This window comes from Artemia sp. Qi Xiang Cuo, chromosome 3 (genome assembly GCF_049724085.1).
Source record: "Artemia sp. Qi Xiang Cuo chromosome 3, ASM4972408v1, whole genome shotgun sequence".
In the NCBI taxonomy this organism is placed as follows: Eukaryota; Metazoa; Arthropoda; class Branchiopoda; order Anostraca; family Artemiidae; genus Artemia; species Artemia sp. Qi Xiang Cuo.
Genome location: NC_142796.1, coordinates 24120801 through 24135249, shown reverse-complemented (window position 1 = coordinate 24135249; position 14449 = coordinate 24120801).

Genomic DNA, 14449 nt, shown 5'->3' with positions numbered 1-14449 from the left:
GTGGTTGGAGGACGTCGTAAGGAAAGAATTAAGGAATATAGGAGCTTCTTGGAAGGAGGTAAAGAGTGAGGGTTTAAATAAATTGGGATAAAAGAGGAGCGTGTGTAGCTGTGTTGAAGTGTTGACCTCAGGCGACATGGTGCTGCAGTGAGCTGTTAGTAGCAGCAGTAATAATAGCAGTAGTAGTAGTGGTAAGTTGCAATTGTTTTAGTGTCCACTATGTTTCCTAGCTTTTCTTTGTTGCACGCAGCGGCTTGCTTTAATTTAATGCGACTATTTCGAGTCAGACATATCCAGTCCTTTGAAAAAAAGAAGATATTTTCCTGTAATATTTTGCTTAAAGAATTCTACTAAAGTCGTTTTCTTCTCCGTTTTGTTCATTTTCATCTCCTCTCCTGTTTTTTTTTCGACCTGAAAAGGAAGCTATCCACTGCGAATCAAGTATTTTGCAGTAGGCATCAAGACATGGCTAATTGTAGAAAGAAAAAGCCAAGTCAGAATATGCATTTATTATAGATTCTAAAAATGCGTATGAGACATAGAATAGGTACATCTATGTATATATATATATATATATATATATATATATATATATATATATATATATATATATATATATATATATATATATATATATATATATATATATATATATATATATATATATATATATATATATATATATATATATATATATATATATATATATATATATATATATATATATATATATATATATATATATATATATATATATATATATATATATATATATATATATATATATATATATATATATATATATATATATATATATACATATATATACATATATATATATATATATATATATATATATATATATATATATATATATATATATATATATATATATATATATATATATATATATATATATATATATATATATATATATATATATATATATATATATATATATATATATATATATATATATATATATATATATATATATATATATATATATATATATATATATATATATATATATATATATATATAATATATATATATATATATATATATATATATATATATATATATATATATATATATATATATATATATATATATATATATATATATATATATATATATATATATATATATATATATATATATATATATATATATATATATATATGGTACTAGTGCATTAAACTTTCTCTTTTATATACTGTATATAGAATGTCAAACTGGAGATGTTGTAGATACCGGTACGAAACCCGCCAGACCGGTTATTTCAATAGACCGCTATTAAGAATTGGAATGCAAAGAACAATTTTCATTGCGTTTACGATATTTAAACTGTTGTTTTTTGGGGTTTAGGGGGGGGGAGATACCCAAGTTAAGTTAGGTTACGTATTTAATATATGGTATGCTTTAACTCCCACCTTCCTAACGTACTTACTTGTACTTGTGGCGGGAATCAGGCGTTTCCACCTCGCCCGGCATCGATGATCTTGGAGACCTTCTTGGACCATGTTGAGCGATCTTCTGCCAGCTGCTCTGCAAAAGTAAGCCACTGAGTTGACCATCGGTGTCCGAACTTTCTGAATCCCCCGATAGGTTCAAGGTCTGATTTGGCCAGGTTCCACCAGTTTTTCCTCTGTCCTCCTTGGCGTCTCTTCCAGGAGCTAATAGGCTCGACTAGAAGTATTTGGCGAGGCAAGTATTCTGGTGGCTTCCGTAAAACATGGCCCAACCATTTCAAACGGCGTTCTTTAATAGTGAGCGCAACATCTCTATGAATATTGCACATTCGACGTAGATCCGTGCTGGAGATACGGTCACGCAGCTGATATTCTGAGAATTCTTCGCAGACAGGTATGCTCAAACACCTTCAGCGTATTCTCATGCTGTAGTTTTACCGACCATGTTTCGCATCCGTAAAGGAGAACGGTGCGGACTAGTGCCATGTAGATTCGAACTTTCGTTCGGACACTGACTTCGGCGGCGATTCCATAAGGGTTTCCGAAGGGAGGCAAAGACTGTCTGCGCTTTCTGTATTCTCTGTTGGATATCAGCGTCGGAGGATCCGTCAATACATATTTGGGAGCCTCAAGTATGTGAAACAGTTGACTTTTTCCAGTTGAACTTGATTGACAGTTAGTGTGAATGGTCCTGTGTCGTGGTTAATAGCCATGAATTTCGTTTTCTCTGTGCTGACTTTCAAGCCGATCAGGTCTGCCCAGGCCACCACGTTGTCAAGCATGTTTTGAGCTTCTACGGGTTCTGACAGGAGGCCAACATCATCCGCATAATCGAGGTCAGTCAGTGAGAGATTCTGTCCGATCTGAACTCCTGGATAGGACGACAGTGCATTTTCAAGCACCCAATCGACGCAATAATTGAACAGAGTCGGAGAGAGGATACACCCTTACACGTTAGAGGATACCTTCCTAACGTGCAAATATATAGCCCAAATTTGTTTCTAAACTATTATATATTCATCCTATTTTATTTTATTTCATTAGCATTAACCAAATTTGACTTCCTTAGCAGTATATAAAATGCTAACCCACCCCCCTTTCGCCCGGTTGGCTCACTTCCTGTGAGCTAATGGAAAGCTATGGTTTGTTAAAACAGAATATTTAGCAGGTGGCAAAAAATTCCGGCTTAGGGGATTTAAAAGACAGGAAGCCCCGCTTTTACATGTGGTAGTCTCTGCTTATTTTATGTTTGATTCGGTTTTTCTTTTTAATTTATGTCTATTTTGAGATTTATTTATTCATCCGTAGTATTATCAGTTATCTTTATGTTTTGTATAGGCTAATTATTCATTCTAGTTCCAGTTCGTTTTGGATTTATTTCTTTATTAATTGCAATTTCTGCTTGTCTCAAATTTGAATGAGGCTCTTTACTTTTCTTTGGAAAATTCTTATTCAGAAAACATTTTAAGTTAATTTTGGTTCACTTTAATTTATAATGTTTTATAATTGGATAATACTAGGAATATTTCCAAAGGTTTCTTTTTCTATTCTTCTGTTTAAGCATTAGAACGTTAGATTGCGAATTTAAATTTTGAACAAAATTTAATATTCAAAGAAAATTTTCAAAGATGGTTTTGTGAATACCATTAGTTTCCTCTCTAGTATTATTCTCTGTTCCTTTTTGGCCTCCTTTATTCAATCTTTGTAATTTCCGTTTTGTTTAAACTTGAAGTATTATATAACTTTATTTTCGGGTCATCTTACGTTTTATTTTGGGTAACTTTATTTATTTCGGGTAATCTTACGTTTTTATTTCGATCTTTACTGTTCTTCAAAAAGCCATCTTTGGAAAACATTGGAACATGCTTTCGGTATTGTTACGGCCCTCTGATTGGCCAAGTTCACCTGCTTGTATTGCCAATTTTAGCTTTGCGTTTTACGAAGCAACGCTCTAACAGATTTTTCATTTCTTTTGTTTTGATTTTAATTGGGGGAACAATAAATTATACTGAAACAATTGTGGTTTCTAAATATAGCTCAAATACGAAATTAAGACTCGTTAGAGAATACGTGACCTTTATCTTGGTCTTAAGCCTTGCTTTTCTTAATGAAAAAAAAAATCAAATTTGTTGATGAAAAATGGTAGATTAAAACGGTCAGAGTGATCAGAATCGTTATTAAGTGTTTCGAACAATAAAAAGTAAAAATTAATTGGTTCAAAAGTCTATGAAAATAATCCCCTTCAAATATGACTATATTTAGGGCAGAGCAGGCATAAATTTGGCGTGTATAAGTAGATTGTATCTATTGAATTTGCTTAATGCCCTAGGAATTACCATGCTATTTGCTGAATGCCCTTGGACCATACTATTTGCTTAATGCTCAACACCTTTTCAAAGAGAGTCAGTACTCCCTCACATGAATAAGCATTACAGTTTGACGTGCAAATTGTAAAATGCGAGCACTACGAGTGGGGATTCCTTACTGGTTCCTGAAGTATAGCTTGTTACACAAGTTTGCTTCAACTCCACGTTTTCATGGATGCTACAATCAGAATTGTTGGATTGACATTTGCAAAAAAGGGATAAGGGATTCGCGAATTGGACTGTACGAACGATCATATTGGAATAATAGGGAAAAAACAGAGATAGATAACATTTGCGAATTGGATCGTATGAAGATGGAGAAAAAGGGTTAAAGTGATACGCAGTTAAGGCAACCTCAATGGCGTTTGAACAGTGTTGTCAGTTTAAAATAGAGTCTAACGTTATAGTATGCTAAAAAGTTGATACTAAGAGAGATGTATATGGCAAGAAAAGAATTTTAATAATGGATAGCTTTACTTCTTAAATGTGTTCTGTATAGTACACAAGTGGCGTTTGAACAGTGTTGTCAGTTTAAAATAGAGTCTAACGTTATAGTATACTAAAAAGTTGATACTAAGAGAGATGTAGATGGTAAGAAAATAATTTTAATAATGAAATTAAGAACAAACCTTAGAAATCCTTGCAAATCAATTAGTAAGGTGTATGTGAGTACGAACCATCAAGGATCATAAGCACCAATGACCCTAACTAGTAGAGACATTAACCCCCAAAGGTCCCCTATCCCCAAACTCAATGGGCGTCCCCCTCCAATACAACTTTTTGGCCCCCTCCCCCCATTTTTTTGGATTTTATATTACTTTTTTTTTAATTTTTTTATTATTTTTTAACATGATATATATTTTCAACTTTTTTTTTACAGTTCTTCGGATAAGATAAAACATACTTAAAACAAAACAAAAAATCATAGTTACATTCTATTGATTTTTCAAAGTTCATTTTGAATTTCTTTCGTTGAAATGAAAGAGTTGGAATTTTTCAGTAGTGTTTTGTCGTGGTTTACCTTGTCATACATTTTCCTGATTTTTCAAAGTTCATTTTGGATTTCTTTTGTTGAAATGCAAGAGCTGGAATATTTCAGTAGTGTTTTGTCGTTGTTTACCTTGTCACAGTTACATTCTCTTGATTTTTCAAAGTTCATTTTGGATTTTTACATTCTCGTGGCTTTACAAAGTTCATTTGGAATTTCTTTCATTGAAATGCAAGACTTGGATTATTTCAGTAATGTTCAGAAATGATTATTTTTATTAGTAATGTTCAGTTACATGCTCTTGATATTTCAAAGTTCATTTTTGGATTTATTTCGTTGAAATTCAAGAGTTGGAATATTTCAGTAGTTTTTTGTTATGGTTTACATTGTCACAGTTACATTCCATTAATTTTTCAAAGTTCCTTTTGAATTTCTTTCGTTGAAATGCAAGAATTGGAATATTTCAGTAGTGTTTTGTTGTGGTTTACCTTGTCACACTTACGTTCTCTCGGATTTTTCAAAGTTTATTTTGGATTTGTTTCGTTAAAATGCAAGAGTTGGAATATTTCAGTAGTGTTTTGTTGTGCTTTACCTTGTCACACTTACTTTCTCTTGATTTTTCGAAGTTCATTTCGGATTTCTTTCGTTGAAATGCAAGAGTTGGAATATTTCAGTAGTGTTTTGTTGTGGTTTATCTTTTCACAGTTACATTCTATTGATTTTTCAAAGTTCATTTTGAATTTCTTTCGTTGAAATACAAGAGTTGGAATATTTCAGTAGTCTTTTGTTGTGGTTTACCTTGTCACACTTACATTCTCTTGATTTTTCAAAGTTCATTTTGGCTTTCTTTCTTTGAAATGCAAGAGTTGGAATATTTCAGTAGTTTTTGTTGTGCTTTACCTTGTCACACTTACTTTCTCTTGATTTTTCGAAGTTCGTTTTGGGTTTCTTTCCTTGAAATGCAAGAGCTGGAATATTTAAGTAGTCTTTTGTTGTGGTTTACCTTGTCACAGTTACATTCTCTTGATTTTTCAAAGTTCATTTTGGCTTTCTTTCGTTGAAATGCAAGAGTTGGAATATTTCAGTAGTTTTTGTTGTGCTTTACCTTGTCACACTTACTTTCTCTTGATTTTTCGAAGTTCGTTTTGGGTTTCTTTCCTTGAAATGCAAGAGCTGGAATATTTCAGTAGTGTTTTGTTGTGGTTTACCTTGTCACACTTACATTCTCTTGATTTTTCAAAGTTCATTTTGGAATTTCTTTTGTTGAAATGCAAGAGTTGGAATATTTTAGTAGGGTTTTGTTGGGGTTTGCCTTGACACACTTACATACCATTGATTTATAAAACTTCATTTTGGAATTTCTTTCGTTGAAATGCAAGATTTGGAATATTTCAGTAGTGTTTTGTCGTGGTTTGCCTTGTCATAGTTACATTCTCTTGATTTTTCGAAGTTCATTTTTGAATTTTTTTCGTTGAAATGGAAGAGTTGGAATATTTCAGTAGTGTTTTGTCAGGGTTTACCTTGTCACAGTTACATTCTATTGATTTTTCAAAGTTTATTTTGGATTTCTTTCGTTGAAAGGCATGAATTGGAAACATCATTTGTCGGATATGTCGTACAAAATTTTTTTATCAAGGAAATATCTGAATGCTTTTAAGGTATAGTACGAATGGCATGCAAAAAACACAAAATACTATCAGAATGAATAATTTCTTTATCAATATCCGTTGTTGGATATGTCATTATGAAAAAAATTGTAAGTAAGTAAAAAAGTAAGTAAGTAACAAACTCTTTCTTGAATTCACCTCTTGGATACACAATACAGAAATTTAATTCAGGAAATTATGAAAAAAATTGAACAAATTCTTTATTAACATTCATTATCGATTGATGACGCTTCCTAGATAGACAATAGCCTACAGCAATTTCACAAAATCTAAGTATAGCAGTGATTAAATTCTATATCAACATTCATTTCTCGGATACATAGGAAACAGTTGACAAAATCTAAGTTTAAGAGTGAATAAATTTTTCTTATCAACATCTTTTTTCAGATACATTAGATAAAATTGACAGAATCTAAGTGTCAGAGTAAATACTTTTTTTATCAACATCCTTTCTCAGATACATCAAAAAATTGACTAAATCTAAATTTCAGAATGAATAAATGCTTTAACAAAATCCTTTATCGGATATGTCAGATAAAATTTACAAAATCTAAGTATCAGAGTGATTAAATTCTATATCCATAACCATTTCTCAAATACATGGGATAAAATTGAAAAATCGAAGCGTCAGAGTGAGTAATTTTTTTTATACCAATATCTATTGTCTGATACATCGAAATAATTGACAAAATCTAAGTATCAGAGTGAATAAATGCTTTATCAAGATCCTTTGTCGAATATCTCGGATAAAAGTGACAAAATCTAAGTACCAGAGTGAATAAATGCATTATCAACATCATTTGTCGGATATGTCAGTTAAAATTGACATGTCGGATAAAATTGACAAAATCTTAGTGTTGGAGTGAATAATTTTTTATCAACATCCTCTGTCAGCTACATCGGATAAAATTGAAAAAATCTAAGTATCACACTGAATAATTTCTTTATCAACATCTTTTGTCGGATATGTCGGAAAATTTTTTTTATCAAGGAAATATCTGAATGCGTTTAAGGTATAGTACGAATGGCTTGCAAAAAACACGACAATACTATCAGAATGAATAAATTCTTTATCAACATCCGTTGTTGGATATTTCATTATAAAAAAATTGTAAGTAATTAAGTAAGCAAGTAAGTAACAAACTCTTTCTTGAATTCACCTCTTGGATATACAATACAGAAATTTAATTCAGGAAATTATGAAAAAAAATTGAACAAATTCTATATTAACATTCATTATCGATTGATGTCTCTTCTAGACAGACAATACAGCAATTTCACAAAATATAAGTATAGGAGTGATTAAATTCTATATCAACATCCATTTCTCGGATACATAGGAAAAAGTTGACAAAATCTAAGTGTTAGAACGAATAAATTTTTTTATCAACATCTTTTGTCATATACATCGCATAAAATTGACAGAATCTAAATGTCAGAGTGAATAATTTTTCTTTATTAACATCCTTTGTCAGATACATCAAATAAAATTGACAAAATCTAAATTTCAGAATGAATAAATACTTTAACAACATCCTTTATCGGATATGTCGGATAAACTTGAAAAAATCTAAGTATGAGACTGAATAAATGCTTTATCAACATCATTTGTCAGATATGTCGGAAAAAATTTTTTTATCAAGGAAATACCATCAGAATGAATAAACTTTTTATCAACATCCGTTGTTGGATGTGTCATTATAAAAAAAATTGTAAGTAAGTAAGTAAGTAACAAACTCTTTCTTGAATTCACCTCTTGGATACACAATGCAGAAAACTAATTCAGGAAATTATGAAAAAAATTGAAAAAATTCTTTATTAACATTCATTATCGATTGATGTCGGTTCCTAAACAGACAATACAGCAATTTCACAAAATCTAAGTATAGGAGTGATTAAATTCTATATAAACATCAATTTCTCGGACACATAGGAAAAAGTTGACAAAATCTAAGTGTTAGAGTGTACAAATTTTTTTTATCAACATCTTCTGTCAGATACATCGGATCAAATTGACTGAATCTAAATGTCAGAGTGAATAATTTTTTTTATCAACATCCTTTGTCAGATACATCAAATAAAATTGACAAAATCTAAATTTCAGAATGAATAAATGCTTTAACAGGATCCTTTATCTGATATGTCTGATAAAATTGAAAAAATTTAAGCATCAGAGTGACCAAATTCTATATCAAAATCCTTTTCTCAGGTACTAAGGATAAAATTAACAAATTCTAAGTGTTAGAGTGAATAAACTTTTTTATCAACATCCTTTGCCAGATACATCGGATAAAATTGACAGAATCTAAGTATCAGAGTGAATAAATTCATTATAAACATCCTTTGTCGGATATGTCGGATAAAACTGACAGAATCTAAGTACCAGATTGATTAAATTCTATACCAACATCCTTTTCTCGGATACATGCGATAAACTTGACAAAATCCAAGTATCAGAGTTATTAAATTCTATATCAAAATCGCTTTCTCAGATACAAGGGATAAAATGAACACAATCTAAGTATTAGAGTGAATAAATGCTTTATCAGTATCCCTTAAATGCATTATCAACATCAAATGTCAGATACGTCGGATAAAATTAACAAAATCTATGTACCAGAAAGAATAAATTCGTTTTCAAAGTTTTTATCGGATACATCAGATAACAGTCATAAAATCCAAGTTCTATACATTTTGACTTCGTGCGTACTTACGTTGAATTGAGGTTAGACCGGTTATAGATGACACTACACCCGCTCTGACGCACAGTCATAGTGAGGAGAGATATTCAAAAAGTTGAGTTAGTTTAAGTTCACTTAGAGGGGCCAGACATGCATTGGAATAAGCAAAGCGGGCCTCAAGGTGCTTCCCGGCCAGTGACGCTTCCTGGCGGTCGACCAGGGGGATTTCCCGGTGACAATGGTTAGGTTAGGCTAGATTAAGTTAGGTTAGATTAGGTTAGGTTAGTCTACGTACGCGCGCGTACGTAGGATTTCTTCGTTTTCCTCTCAATTACTTGGACTATCTGTCTTGGCTTTTCTCTGTCTATAATTACCCAGCGTCTTGATGCAACCTATGCAACCTATTGCAAAATACTTGATAACTTCAATTCAAAATCAATCGTGTTGAATCCCCTGAATGCGAAAAAACTTCGGAATCAGATGCGATAGAGTAATTTTGACATTTTGGACTTCAGCATGCACAAAAAATAATATTAGAATCAAAATAAAACTTTCTTGGGCCAAGAATTGTGTTGCAGTCTTATTAAAAAAGAAAAACAAGCTTTTTTTCCACAGAAAACCGGTAATCAAAGGAATCATAGGTCTTATGACTTGGACCCCTGAACAGTTTTTTTAGCCCCTGAAAAAAGTCAAAATTATATGTAAACGGATAATTTTTCTTTATTAACATCCTTTGTCAGATACATCAAATAAAATTGACAAAATCTAAATTTCAGAATGAATAAATACTTTAACAACATCCTTTATCGGATATGTCGGATAAACTGGAAAAAATCTAAGTATGAGACTGAATAAATGCTTTATCAACATCATTTGTCAGATATGTCGGACAAAATTTTTTTTATCAAGGAAATACCATCAGAATGAATAAACTTTTTATTGAGATCCGTTGTTGGATGTGTCATTATAAAAAAATTGTAAGTAAGTAAGTAAGTAACAAACTCTTTCTTGAATTCACCTCTTGGATACACAATGCAGAAAATTAATTCAGGAAATTATGAAAAAAAATTGAAAAAATTCTTTATTAACATTCATTATCGATTGATGTCGGTTCCTAGACAGACAATACAGCAATTTCACAAAATCTAAGTATAGGAGTGATTAAATTCTATATAAACATCAATTTCTCGGACACAGGAAAAAGTTGACAAAATCTAAGTGTTAGAGTGAATAAATTTTTTTTATCAACATCCTTTGTCAGATACATCGGATAAAATTGACAAAATCTAGATTTTAGAATGAATAATTTTTTATCAACATCCTTTGTCAGATACATCAAATAAAATTGACAAAATCTAGATTTCAGAATGAATAAATGCTTTAACAGCATCCTTTAGGGGATATGTCAGATAAAATTGACAAAATTTAAGCATCAGAGTGACTAAATTCTATATCAAAATCCTTTTCTCAGGTACTAAGGATAAAATTGACAAATTCTAAGTGTTAGAGTGAATCAACTTTTTTATCAACATCTTTTTCCAGACACATCGGATAAAATTGACAAAATCTAAGTATAAGAGTGAATAAATTCATTATCAACATCCTTTGTCGGATATGTCGGATAAAACTGACAGAATCTAAGTATCAGAGTAATTAAATTCTATACCAACATCCTTTTCTCGGATACATGGGATAAACTTGACAAAATCTAAGTATCAGAGTTATTAAATTCTATATCAAAATCCTTTTCTCAGATACATGGGATAAAATTAACACAATCTAAGTATTAGAGTGAATAAATGCTTTATCAATATCCCTTAAATGCATTATCAACATCAAATGTCAGATACGTCGGATAAAATTAACAAAATCTATGTACCAGAAAGAATAAATTCGTTTTCAAAGTTTTTATCGGATACATCAGATAACAGTCATAAAATCCAAGTTCTATACATTTTGACTTCGTGCGTACTTACGTTGAATTGAGGTTAGACCGGTTATAGATGACACTACACCCGCTCTGACACATAGTCATAGTGAGGAGAGATATTCAAAAAGTTGAGTTAATTTAAGTTCACTTAGAGTGGCCAGACATGCATTGGAATAAGCAAAGTGGGCCCCAAGGTGCTTCCCGGCCAGTGGCGCTTCCTGGCGGTCGACCAGGGGGGATTTTCCGGTGACTATGGTTAGGTTAGGCTAGATTAAGTTATGTTAGATTAGGTTAGGTTAGCCTACGTACTCGCGCGTACGTAGGATTTCTTCGTTTTCCTCTCAATTGTTTGGACTATCTGTCTTGGCTTTTCTCTGTCTATAATTACCCAGCGTCTTGATGCAACCTATGCAACCTATTGCAAAATACTTGATAACTTCAATTCAAAATCAATCGTGTTGAATCCCCTGAATGCGAAAAAACTTCGGAATCAGATGCGATAGAGTAATTTTGACATTTTGGACTTCAGCATGCACAAAAAATAACATTAGAATCAAAATAAAACTTTCTTGGGCCAAGAATTGTGTTGCAGTCTTATTAATAAAGAAAAACAAGCTTTGATTCCACAGAAAACCAGTAATCAAAGGAATCATAGGTCTTATGACTTGGACCCCTGAACAGTTTTTTTAGCCCCTGAAAAAAGTCAAAATTATATGTAAACGGATACTTTTCAAATCAATGATGATATGAACCTAGCCATTGTTCGGGCTCAATCCCTACTGAAATGAGTTTGATTCATTTATAATTGAAACATAAAATTTATATTGAGATTGGCATTTAAGGGAAAGGTTCGATTTAGGGGAAACGGCTAAATATTTGAAAAATGAGGTACTTGGAGAAGAAATTGAAAGGCTCCAGGAATTTTCGTGAAAAGGGGCAAGGGCTCTTTCCTTGCTTATTTCCTGATTTTATAACGATAGTATTATTGCAACAGCACCCACTAGCACAAGTATTACAGTATTGTAACACCCTTATTTAAAAGAGGGGAGTAAATAAATAAGATTGAAAAAATCATCAAAAAACATAAAATCGTGAATATTCCAAAAAACAAGACAAATGAAACTAATCATAGACAGCAAAATAGCGCTGCCTAAGTAAAGAATAATGTTGGCAAAATGAATTTTTTTTGTTTAGACCAGAGCACTTGTATCAAAGGAGTTGTTTTAGAAACTTCGAAAAGGGCTCATTCGATTGGAAATTGGAAGGGTTTGTGTGTTTTTTATTAGTCGAAATTGATTGGAAGGCAACTAATACCCCTTCCACGCCCACCATTTCCCCAAACACATCCAATTAAAATTTCGAGACAGCTATTTTGTTCAACATAGTTCAATGGTTTAGAAATTATGTCTTTGAAGAGGACACTCCCCCCACAGTCTTCAGGGCAAGGGTTGTAAGTTATCCCCTGGGGGCATATAAACCTAAGGTTTTTATTGAAAGCTTTGTCGTGGAAACTTGAAAAACGGCTCATTCGATTGGATATTCAAAGGGCTATTGCCCTTTTTAATAGTCGAAAGTGATTGGAGGGCAACTAAACCCCCTCTCACAACCACCTGTTCCCCAAATATATCCAATTAAAATTCTGATATAGACATTTTGTTCAACGTAGTTGAAAATTCTGGAAATTAGGTCTTTGAGAATGACACCCCCCACACAGCCTTCAGGGCAATGATTGTAAAAAATGCCCTGGGGCATATAAGATTTTTATATAAAGCATTGTCGTAGAAACTTCAAAAAGGGTTCATTTGATTAGAAATCAAACGCCTACCATTTCCTCAAACACATTTCCCCCACAGCCCTCAGGGCAAGGGTTGTAAGTTATGCCCTGGGGGCGTATAAGGTTTTTATAGAAAGCGTCGTCGTAGAAACTTCGAAAAAGGCTCATTCGATTGGAAATTCCAAGGGCTGGTGCCCTTTTTAATAGTCGAAAGTCGTTGGACGGCAACTAACCCCCCACTCACGCCTTTCCTTTCCCAAAACACATCCAGTCAAAATTTTGAGATAACCATTTTGTTCAATGTCGTTAAAAGTTTTGGAAATTAGGTCTTTGAGGATGATAACCTCCTCAGAGCCCTCAGGGCAAGGGTTATAAGTTATGCCCTGGGGGCATATAAGGTTGTTATGTAAAGTGTTGTCGTAAAAACTTCAAAAAGGGCTCACTCGATTGGAAATTAAAAGGACTAGTGCCCTTCCTAATAGTCGAAAGTGATTGGAGGGCAGCTAACACCCTCTCACGCCCACCATTCCCCCAAACACATGCAATCAAAATTTTGAGATATCTATTTTTTTCAACGCAGTTAAAAGTTCCGGACATTATGTCATTGATGATGATAACCCCCTAAGAGCTCTCAGGGCAAGGATTGTAAGTTATGCGCTGGGGGCATATAAGGTTTTTTATAGAAAGTGTTGCCGTAGAAACTTCAAAAAAAGCTCATTTGATTTGAAATCGAAAGGGCTAGTGTCATTTTTAATAGTCGAAGGGGATTGGAGAGCAGCTAACCCCCCTCTCACGCCCACAATTTCCCCAAACACATCCAATCAAAATTTTGAGATAGATTATTTGTCCAACATAGTTGAAAATTCTGGAGATTTTTGTCTTTGAGGATGACAAGGCCCCCCCAACCTCTCAGGGCAAGGGTAGTAAGTTATGCCTTGGGGGCATATAAGGGTTTTATAGAAAGTGTTTTCGTATAAACTTCACAAAGGGCTCATTTTATTGGAAATTAAAAGGGCTACTGACCTTTTTAATAGTCGAAAGTGATTGGAGGCCAACTAACCCCCCCGCCTCTTATACCCACCATTTACCCAAACACATCCAATCAAAATTTTGAGATTTCCAATTTTGAGGAGGCCAATCAAAATGTTCAATGTAGTTGAAAGGTCTGGAAATTATGTCTTTGAGGATGACAAACCACCTATAGCCCTCAGGGCAAGGGTTGTAAGTTATGCCCTGGGGGAATATAAGGTTTTTATAGAAAGTGTTGTCGCAAAAACTTCCAAATAGGCTCACTCGATTGGAAATTGAAAGAGCTGGTGCCATTTTTAATAGTTAAAAGTTTTTAGAGGGCAACTAACCCCCCTCTTACGTCTACCATTTCCCAAACACATGCAACCAAAATTTTGAGATATCAATTTTGTTCAACGTATTTAAAAGTTCTGGAAACAAGGTCTTTGAGGATGATAACCCCCTCAGAGCCCTCGGGGCAAGGGTTGTAAGTCATGCCCTGGGGGCATATAAGGTTTTTCATAGAAATTGTTGTCGTAGAAAATAAAAAAGGCTCATTT